Below are 11,208 nucleotides of genomic sequence, written 5' to 3'. Positions count from 1 at the left end.
TTAATACCTTAAATTTCGGACTTCCAAAATATTGTATTAGATATTTCGAGTCCTCAAGCTCAACATCTTCAGGTCGATGAGACAATCTTTCTTTCTCATCACTTAGAGTACAGAATGCTGAGTCGAGCTTTCCATGCTCTAAAAAGCCTTTGCATAATGCTTGCTAATTACAAAGGCCTGAAACTTATGCTCTCACAACCCGCTGCAAACTTCAAATTTATCCTGACAATAAATGTAACATTATATTCAATATCCTAACCACATAAATAAACCTTGCAACTTAAAGTCAATACAATATTGAAACTAGTTTATTACCTTGACCTTTAACCACATTACTTCTCCGTGTTTCGAAACTATTTTCTGCCAATTTCCATCTTGGAACGAAATAATGCTCCTCATGATCAAACCACAATAATTAACAATATCTCTAGCCCCAGAACCTACTGCTCTATCAATGTCATCTGGAATCATAATTTTCATTTAACCACCACACTTAGTTTTTACATCTAAACTTTTAGATTTGTATTTTCCTCTTCCTCTTATGAAATTAAAGTCTTATTTCTTCAGGATCTGCCACATAAAAAAAATCAGCACATTAGTGCGATAAATCTTATGTAATGTCTGTTTGATCTAGCAGCGAAATGGCAATAAATCAAGAACCAAAAAGGTAAAGTAACTTCCAGAAATACAAGCAAGAGTTTCCCTGATGTCTCACGATCACTTAACTCTGTGTTGTACAGAAGAGAATATAGGTTTATCGTTTACCAATCTAATTCAAGGTGCGCAAGATCCAGGAACAATTTTGGAGGAACTTTTAGACAGCTAGAAAAGATCAGTGGTTCATTATAGTAATGCACACAACTTTTTAAGCTAGGTAATACCTGCTGATTCCAAATTTAAAATATCTCAAGTTGGAAAGAGAAATCAATTGTCTAACTAATTAATCATTCAAAACGCATCCAGATCATTATAATTACTAATTGCGAAAAAAATTAATATAATAATTGTAGTTGTTAAAAAAAGAAAGAAGAAAACCAACATGCACCCAAAAATAGAATCACATAGAAGAAACTGTAATTAGCACTGTCAACATCTGAAAATGCACATAACCACATTGGAGGTGAATGCAAGCCCAAAGTAGGAGAAAATGTCTAAAGAAAGGACAAGATCATATTTCTTGTCAGTACACTTCTTGATTTAAAGAATAGTAAGGAAGCTGTATATGGTGCACTTGATGCTTGGGTTGCGTGGGAGCGGAATTTCCCCATTGGACCCCTAAAGCAGGTACTGCTCAAATTAGAGAAAGAGTAACAGTGGCATAGAATTGTTCAAGTCATTAAGAGGATGTTAAGCAAGGGTCAAGGCAACACAATGAGAACGTATGAACAATTAATTAAAGCACTGGATATGGATTACAGGGCAAAAGAGGCACATGAATTTTGGAATAAGAAAATTGGTTATGACCTGCATTCTGTGCCCTGGCGATTCTGTAGTCTTATGATTTCTGTATATTACCGTAATCATATGATTGAGGATCTTGTTAAGCTATTCAATCGTAGAAGCATTTGATCGGAAACCCCCTGATAAGTCAGTCGTGCAAAAAGTAGCTGATACATATGAGCTGCTAGGCTTTTTTGATGACAAGGATCGCTTACTAAGAAGTACAAAGACTTGTTTATAGAGCGAAGGGTTGGAAGTCAGGCCCTCGATCCCAAAGATAAGGAAAACAAGCGCAGGAAAGTTAAGGGTTATGTCAAATGTCTTTGTTTACTGTGCAGGTGTTGAACATCAGTTTTATATAAGTAACTAATCTACTCAATATGTTGCACCCTCTATTGCCAAGCATTTCAAGATTTTGGTTTTGTATAAAATTATTTATTGCAAGGTCAAGAGTCTTTGTGCAAGCATGCATTCAATGGATGTCAAAACGAAAGAGAAAGTAATCCTGAGGTGCAGAGGCATTTGGCTTTGTTTATGGCATGAGACATGACTGGTATATGAAATTCCTTGTGTTTGTTTAAAAACTACACTTGCATAAACTAAATAATAATCAATACTTTAACTTCTGTTGATCTTTTATGACTTATACCATATGTCTGATCAATATTTGACAGTTTGTACCGATTTTTCTGTACAAACATATCAAATCATGCTCCATTGTATCACCTACACTTTGGATTTGAGGGAATGCCGTTTGTGCTTACTTGCATATATTTTTAGCAAATCAATAGATCTTCATTATACCTTAGCTTCTTGTGATGACCCAAAGGCTCATATCTTCTATTTTAGAACTCGAATTCGTGTTTCGAGGCCTTAAAAAGTCATTTTATCTCTCATCGATTTGCGTACGCAGTCCGGACGTGTATCCGGAAAGCCCTTATGTGAAAAATTTATGAAATGATAATTTTTGGCCTAAAAAGTTTATTTTTGTCCTAAAAAGTTTATTTTTGTTTACTTCAGTCAACGTTTTGGGTAAACGGACCCGGACCTGTATTTTGGCGGTCCTGATAGGTCCATAATAAAATATGGGACCTAGGTGTATGCCCAAAATCGAATTCTGAGGTCCCAAGCCCGAGAAATGAATTTTTGATGAAAATTGTAAGATTAAAAATCTAAGGAATAAAAGAAATTGATTAATGTTTGATCTCATTGGTATCAGACCCGTATCTTGGTTCCGGAGTCCGGTACAGGTTTAATATAATATTTAAGTCATGTCTGTGAAATTTGATGAAAATGGAGTTTATTTGACGTGATTCGGACCTTGGGTTGAGAAAATAGAAGTTTTGAAACTATCTTGAAAATTTCATGTAATTTGGTGCTAAATTGGTAGTTCTAGGTGTTATTTTGGCGATTTGATCACGTGAGCAAGTTAGTATGATGTTTTAAGACTTGTCTGCACGTTTGACTTGTAGCCACGAGGGCTCGGGTGAGTTTCAGATAGGCTACGAGATGTTTAGACTTAGGAAAAGACCTGGTGTTGGATAGTTGCAGAGATTGCAGGTCTCAGCTCTTAAGAGTGCGGCCGCGGAGTGAAATACACGGACCGCAGTAGAAGAACGCGGCCGCGGTGGGGACTTCGCGAACGCGGTAGGATAAGGCTTAGGTTTCACGACCGCACCCATAAATTTGCGGATCGCGGTGGAGGTTCGCGGCTGCGCCCGAAATTTAGCGGACCGCCTATTGAGGATCAGAGGATGCTATATAAACGGGACATTTCATTCATTTTTTATTTTTTCAAAACCCTAAAACATAAAAGGCGATTTTTAAAATACTTTTTCTTTCCCAAATCATAAGTAAGTGATTCTTAACTCATTTTTTTCACTCTTTTACTTCTTTTACAAGATTTTATCCTAGAATCTAGGGTTTTCATGGTGGAATTGGGAATTTTTGGGTAGAACATAGAAATTTCAAATTTGGGGATTTAGACCTCAAATTGAGGTCGGATTCCAAAATCAATTACATACTTGGGCTCGTGGGTGAATGGATGAATGAGTTTTGGCCCGAACCTCGAGTTTTGACCAAGCGGGCCCAGGGTCGAATTTTGACTTTTTGGGAAAAATGTTGGAAAACCTATAATTATGCATTAGAATTGATTTCTTTAGCAATAATTGATGTTATTAAGTTAATTATGACTAGATACTAGTGGATTGGAGATGGAATCGAGAGGTAAAGTGGTAATTGAGCTTTGAATTGGTCGTTGGATTGAGGTAAGTCTTTAGTCTAACTTTGACTCGAGGGATTAGGGATCCCCCACTTAATTGCTATGTGAAATTCCATGTCCGTGGCGTATAAGTATAGTGACAAGTACCTATGCGCCACCAAACTATTTGTTTAGCCTGTTCCCTTCCCCGTTTCTATTATATTGTCTTCCTGTCTTAACTGTTATATGATTATTGATGCTTCCATGTCTAATTGCTTCTTGTTAGTTGTTGTTTTCTTTATTGAAGATATTAATTGTTCCGTAGTTTTATTGTATTACATTATTGGTCTAAGTTGGTTTATTGGTGATTCATGATACATTTTGGTTGGTCTCGTTGTGTAGTAATAACGGAGTAAGGTTTCATAATTGTATAGTCTCTATTTGACTTGGTTTGAGGTATAAATATTGTTAAGGGTTTTTGAGCTAAACTGTGAAGTTTCTATACTTATTTTGTGATTGGTACCGATATGGTGGGATCGAGTTGCACACCACAACAAGAGGAATAAGGGTAAAAGGTGATTGTCCGGTGGGATCGGGTTGCGCGCCGCAATAAGGAGTAATAAGGGTGGACAAGTAGGAACGGATTGTACGCCGCAACAAAAAGAATAAGGGTGATATATTGAGGAGTAATAAGGGTAGACTGGTGGGATCGGGTGGCACGCCGCAACAAGGAGTAATAAGAGTGAATGTTCATATTGTTACTGATGAAATGGTGGGATCGGGATGAGCGCCACATCATTTTGTTATTTATGTATTCTTCCTCTACTGTGATTTTATTCTGTAACATTGAAATCCTCTTAAGGATTGGTTATAGCTGAGTACTGGAAGGATAATTGAGTTCCGTATTTATTCACTGCAAGTTACTGTTTCATTTCGTTCCGTACTTCCTTTTGCTTTATTATCAACTGTATATAAGTTATATTGTAAATGCCCCGCCTTAGCTTCGTCAATACCTCGTCGAGGTTAGGCTCGACACTTACCACTATATGGGGTCGGTTGTACTGATACTGCACTCTGCACTTTCTGTGCAGATTTTGGAGCTGGTTGTGGCTGATTGAGAGGTCAGTTGCAAGCAATCAAGGACCCAAGGTAGTCTTGCAGGCGTCCGCATGCCCTAGTGTCCCCTCCTATGTTCTATATTTCTGCTTTACTTTCTTTTGAGATAGATGTACTTTTCTTTCAGACCAATACTTGTAGATATTCATAGAATGTTCGTGGGTTGTGACACTAGTTTCTGGGTGGTAACAGTTTCGATTTTGTTAATAGTATAAGGATAATTAGTTAGTTATGTACTTCCGCATTTATTTCAGTTTGATATAGTTTGTTAATTATAATTATAAAATGTAAAGGAAAAAGGTGAATAGAACTCTAATGTTGGCTTGCCTAGCGAGTGCGACGTTAGGTGCCATCACGGTCCCGACGGTTGGAAATTTGGGTCGTGACAAGTTGGTATCAGAGCACTAGGTTGCCTAGGTCTCACAATTCACAAACAAGCTTAGTAGAGTCAGAGAGATTGGTACGGAGACGTCTGTGCTTATCCCCTAGAGGCTACAGAGTTAGGAATAATTTCACTTCTATTCTTCTTTGTCGTGCGATTTGATCTCTCAATGCTAATTAAACTCTCTACTTTTTTCCTTCGCAAATGGCGAGAACATGTACCGCTTCATCAGCTGATCAGTAGCCCGAGCCCCCCGTGGTAGCTCCTACGAGGGGACAAGGCCGAGGCCGTGCTAGAGGCCGAGGCAAGGGCAGGGCTCAGCCCAGAGCTCGAGCTGCAGCACCAGCGGCAGAGCCTCAGGTAGAGTTTGATGAGGAGGCTCCAGCCCAGACCGTTCCAGTGGGGCCAGCTTAGGTTCCAGAGGGGTTCATCGCTACCCTAGTACTTCTGGATGCTTTGGTCCGTTTAGTGGGCCTTATAGAGGGTGTTACTCAAGCCAGTACATTCCCTGTAGCACCAGCCATCTCTCGGTCTGGGGAGGAGCACAGACTCCCGCTACTCACACTCCGGAGCATATGGCTCCCTAGTTTCAAACTCCAGTAGCTTAGCCAGTTGGGGTAGTTCTGCCGGGTGTTGTAGCACATACCAACGATGGATCAGTTATGTCTTCTATGGCCTTATGGAGGTTGGATAGGTTTACCAAGATTTTCACCACTACCTATGGCGGTACATCTTCAAAGGATCCCCAGGACTATCTGGACAGTTGTCACGGAAGGTGCGACGGAATATAGGGATAGTGGAGACCAATGGTGTCAACTTTGCTGCCTTTCATTTGCCAGGTTCCGCCAAGAAATGGTGGAGGGATTTTTGTTTGGCTAGACCAGCTGGGTCGCCTGCTTTGACTTGGGACCAGTTCTCTCAGCTATTTTTGGAGAAGTATCTTCCAATCACTCAGAGAGAGGACTACCAGAGGTAGTTCGAGCGCCTTTAGCGGGTTCTATGATCGTCATTCAATACAAGACTAGATTTGTTGATATGGCCTGTCATGCTCTTCTTATACTTCCCACCGAGAGAGAGGGAGAGGGTGATGAGGTTTACTGAGGGACTTGCTCAGCCTATTAGATTGCAGATGACTAAGGAGTTAGGAAGTGAGATTTCTTTCTAGGATACAGCCAATGTGGCCAGACGAGTTGAGATGGTTCTATCACAAGGGAGGGGTCAGGGGTCTGACAAGAGGACGCGCCATTCTGGTGGATTCAGTGGGACCTCATCTGGAGGTCGAGGTACTTTTGGTAGGGGCCATCCTCCCAGGCCGTTTCATTCAGTACTTCAGACATCCCATGGAGCTTCAGGGGGTCGTGGTCCTTATGTACCTCCTTCAAGGTAGCTAGCCTATAGTGCACCGCCAACACCTATTAGAGCATATGCTCTTCAGAGTTATTATCGCGGTTAGCCAGCTCGTCAGGGTCAGTCTTAGCTTTCTCAACCGCAGTATTAGGATGGATATTTTGAGTATGGTGAGTATAGGCATATCCGGATGACCTGTCCGAGATTGGTAGGTGTTCAGCCACAGCAGCAGGGTTCTCGTGCCATAATCCTGGCACCGCCCGCTCAGCCAGCTAGAGGTAGGGATCAGGGAGTCAGAGGTAGGGGTTAGTCCGCTATAGGTGGAGGTTAGGCCGTTAGAGGTGGAGGCCAGGCCGCTAGAGGTGGAGGCTAGCCAGCAGGAGGTCGTCCCAAGGATATGGTTCAAAGTGGTAGGGGCCAGCCCTGATGTTATGCTTTCCCAGCCATGCCTGAGGCTAAGTCCTCCAATGTTGTTATTACAAGTACTGTTTTGGTTTGCAGTAGAGATACTTTAGTTCTATTTGATCTAGGGTCTACATACTCCTATGTGTCTTCTTATTTTGCTTCATATTTGGTTGTGCCTCGTAATTTTTTGAGGGCTCATGTACATGTGTCCACACTGGTAGGGGATTCTATTATTGTAGATCGTGTCTATTGCTCGTGTGTGGTTATTATTGGGGGTTTGAGACTAATGTAGATCTCCTACTTCTCGATATAGTTGATTTCGATGTCATTTTGGGGATGGATTGGCTGTCACCTTATCATACAATATTGGGTTGCCACGCCAAGATAGTGACCTTAGCATTGCCGGGGTTGCCTCTATTGGAGTGGAGAGGGACTCCTGGTCATTTTACTAGTAGGGTTATCTCTTATATGAAGGCTCGGCGTATGGACGAGAAGGGGTGTTTGGCTTATTTGGCTTATGCTCATGATTCTAGTACTGAGGTTCCTTCTATGGATTCTGTACCAGTTGTTTGAGAGTTCCTATAGGTATTTCCTACATACCTACTGGGGATGCCACTCGACAGGGATATTGACTTTTGTATTGATTTGGCTCCAGGCACTCAGCCCATTTTTATTCCTCTGTACCGTATGGCCCAGCCATAGTTGAAAGAATTGAATGAGCAGTTGCAAGATTTGCTTAATAAGGGCTTTATTAGACCTAGTGTCTCGCCCTGGGGTGCGTCAGTATTGTTTGTCAAGAAAAAGGATGGGTCGATGAGGATGTGCATAGACTATCGGCAGTTGAACAAAGTCACCATCAAGAACAAGTATCCATTATTGAGGATTGATGACTTATTTGATCGGTTTCAACGTGCCAAGTTGTTTTCAAAGATTGATTTGAGGTCTGGCTACCATCAGTTGAGGATTAGGTCATCTGATGTCCCTAAGACAGCTTTTCGGACTCGATATGGGCATTATGAGTTCCTAGTGATGTCATTTGGCTTGACAAATGCCCCAGCAACATTTATGGATTTGATAAATAGGGTGTTCAAGCATTATCTGGATTCCTTCATAATTGTTTTCATTGATGATATCTTGATCTACTCCCGCAGTCAAGATGAGCATGAGCAGCATCTTCGGATCGTTCTTCAAACTCTGAGGGACAACCAGTTATATGCTAAGTTTTCGAAATATGAGTTTTGGTTGAGTTCAGTTGCTTTATTGGGTCACGTTGTATCAGCAGAGGGTATTTAGGTGGATCCTAAAAAGATTGAGGAAGTCAAGGACTGGCCTAGACCCATATCAGCTACAGAGATCCGAGGTTTCTTGGGTTTGGCGGGTTATTACCATCGGTTTATGGAGGGGTTTTCATCCATAGCAGCCCCGATAACCAGGTTGACCCATAAGGGTGCCCCGTTTAGGTGGTCGGACGAGTGTGAGGTGAGCTTTCAGAAGCTCAAGACAGTTTTGACTACAGTACCGGCATTGGTGTTGCCCACAGGTTCAGGTCCCTATACAGTATATTGTTACGCATCTCGTATTGGACTTGGTGCGGTATTGATGCAGGGTGGCAAGGTTATTGCATATGCTTCACGGCAGTTGAAGATTTACGAGAAGAATTATCCAGTTCATGACTTAGAGCTAGCAACCATTGTTCACGCGCTGAAGATTTGGAGGGACTATCTATATGACGTGTTATGTGAGGTGTTTATGGATGATAAAGGGGTTGCAGTATTTGTTCAAGCAGAAGGAGCTCAATTTAAGGCAGAGAAGGTGGTTGGAGCTATTGAAATACTCTGATATCACCATCTTGTATCATCATGGGAAGGCCAATGTGGTGGACGATGCTTTGAGTAGGAAGTCAACTAGTATAGGTAGCCTTGCATATATTTCAGTCGATAAGAGACTGCTTGCATTAGATGTTCAGGCTTTGGCCAATTAATTCGTAAGGCTGGAAGTTTCTGAGCCCAGTCGTGTTTTAGCTTGCACAGTCGCTCGTTCTTCCTTGTTTGAGAGTATTAGGGATCATCAGTATAATGACCCTAATTTGCTTATCCTTAGGGGCACAGTGCGGCACGGTAATGCCAAGCAGGTTACTGTTGGAGATGATTGAGTCTTAAGGATGTAGGGTCGTGTTTGTGTGCCTAATATGGATGGGCTTCGTGAGTTGATTCTAGAAGAGGCCCACAGTTCTCGGTATTCTATTCATCCGGGCGCCGCTAAGATGTATCAGGACTTGCGGTAGCATTATTGGTGGAGGGGGATGAAGAAGGATATTGTTACATATGTAGCTCGGTGTTTGAATTGTCAGCAGGTAAAGTACGAGCATCAAAGACCTGGTGGTTTGCTTTAGAAGATTGAGATTCCTGAGTGGAAGTGGGAGTGTATCACTATGGACTTCGTTGTTAGACTCCCACAAACTCAGAGAAAGTTCGATGCAGTATGGGTTATTGTGGGTAAGTTGACTAAGTCCGCGCATTTCATTCTTGTGCCAGTTTCCTATTCTTCGGAGCGGTTGGCAGAGTTTTATATCCATGAGATTATTCATCTTTATGGTGTGCCCGTGTCTATCATTTCTGATCGAGGTACGCAGTTTACCTTGCATATATAGAGGGCAATACAGCGTAAGTTGGGCATGCGGGTCAAGTTAAGCACAACATTTCATCCCCAGATGGACGGACAGTCTGAGCGTACTATTCAGATTTTGGAGGATATGCTCCACGCCTGTGTTTTGACTTTGAAGGTTCTTGGGATCAGTTCTTACCGATAGTGGAGTTTGCCTACAACAACATCTATTAGTCAAGCATCCAGATGGCTCCCTATGAGGCGTTGTATGGTAGACAGTGTCGATCGCCGGTTGGATGGTTTGAGCCGGGGGAGGCTCGGTTATTGGGTACAGATTTAGTGTAGGATGCCTTGTATAAGGTTATGATCATTCAGGAGAGACTTCGTACAACAGTCTTGGAAAAAGAGTTATGCCGACCGTAAGGTTCGTGACATGGCATTCATGGTCGGAGAAAGAGTGTTGCTTCGGGTTTCACCCATGAAGGGTGTGATACAGTTTGGGAAAAAGGGCAAGTTAAGCCCTAGGTTCATTGGGCCTTTTGAGATTCTTCGGAGAGTGGGTGAGGTGGCTTACGAACTCGCATTGCCACCCAGTTTATCGGTAGTCCATCCGGTATTCCATGTGTCCATGCTTCGAAAGTAGCACGGCGATCCATCCCACGTGTTAGACTTCAGCACTATCTAGTTGGACAAGGATTTGACCTACGAGGAGCAGTCGGTAGCTGTTTTAGATTGGTAGGTTCATCAGTTGAGATCGAAGAGTTATCCTTCGGTTCATGTGTAGTGGAGAGGTCAGCCTATGGAGGCAGCTACCTGGGAGTCCGCGTCCGATATGCGGAGCAGATATCCCCATCTTTTCATCGACTCAGGTACTTTTCTATGACCGTTCGAGGATGAACGGTTGTTTTGGAGGTGGAGCATGTGATGACCCAAAGGGTCATCTTCTGTTTCAAAACTCAAATCCGTATTTCGAGGCCTTAAAAACCTTATATTATCTCTCCTCGATTTGCGTGCACAGTCTAAGATTGTATCTGGAAAGCCCTTATGGGAAAAATTTATAAAATAATAATTTTTGGCCTAAAAAGTTAATTTTTGTTGATTTCGGTCAACGTTTTGGGTAAACGGACCCGAATCCAGACCCATATTTTGACGGTCCTGATAGGTCCGTAGTAAAATATGGGACCTGGGCATATGCCCGAAATCGAATTCTGAGGTCCGAAGCCCGAGAAATAAATTTTTGATAAAAATTGTAAGATTGAAAATCTAAGGAATTAAAGAAATTGATTAATGTTTGATCTCGTTGGTATCGGGCCCGTATTTTAGTTGTGGAGCCCGGTACAGGTTTAACATAATATTTGAGTCATGTCTGTGAAATTTGATGAAAATGGAGTTTATGTGACGTGATTCGGACCTTGGGTTGAAAAAATAGAAGTTTTGAAACTATCTTGAAAATTTTATGCAATTTGGTGCGTAATTCGTAGTTCTAGGTGTTATTTTGGCAATTTGATCGCGCGAGCAAGTTTGTATGATATTTTAAGACTTGTCTGCACGTTTGGTTTGGAGCCCCGAGGGCTCGAATGAGTTTCGGATAGGCTACGAGATGTTTAGACTTAGGAAAAGACCAGGTGTTGGATAGTTGCAGAGATTGCAGGTCTCAGCTGTTAGGAGTGCGGCCGCGGAGTGAAATTCACGGACCACGGTAAAAGAACGCGAC

The 11,208-nt window shown here is 42.0% G+C and overlaps 1 pseudogene; it reads left to right on the top strand.

Moving 5' to 3' along the window:
- Positions 1-641: 641 nt before the first annotated feature.
- Positions 642-1,785, top strand: LOC142163242 (pentatricopeptide repeat-containing protein At4g21190-like; annotated as a pseudogene).
- Positions 1,786-11,208: the final 9,423 nt, after the last annotated feature.

Source organism: Nicotiana tabacum, chromosome 8 (genome assembly GCF_000715075.1).
Source record: "Nicotiana tabacum cultivar K326 chromosome 8, ASM71507v2, whole genome shotgun sequence".
NCBI lineage: Eukaryota > Viridiplantae > Streptophyta > Magnoliopsida > Solanales > Solanaceae > Nicotiana > Nicotiana tabacum.
Note: the sequence above shows the minus strand (reverse complement) of the source record. Positions and strands in the feature narration are given on the sequence as shown.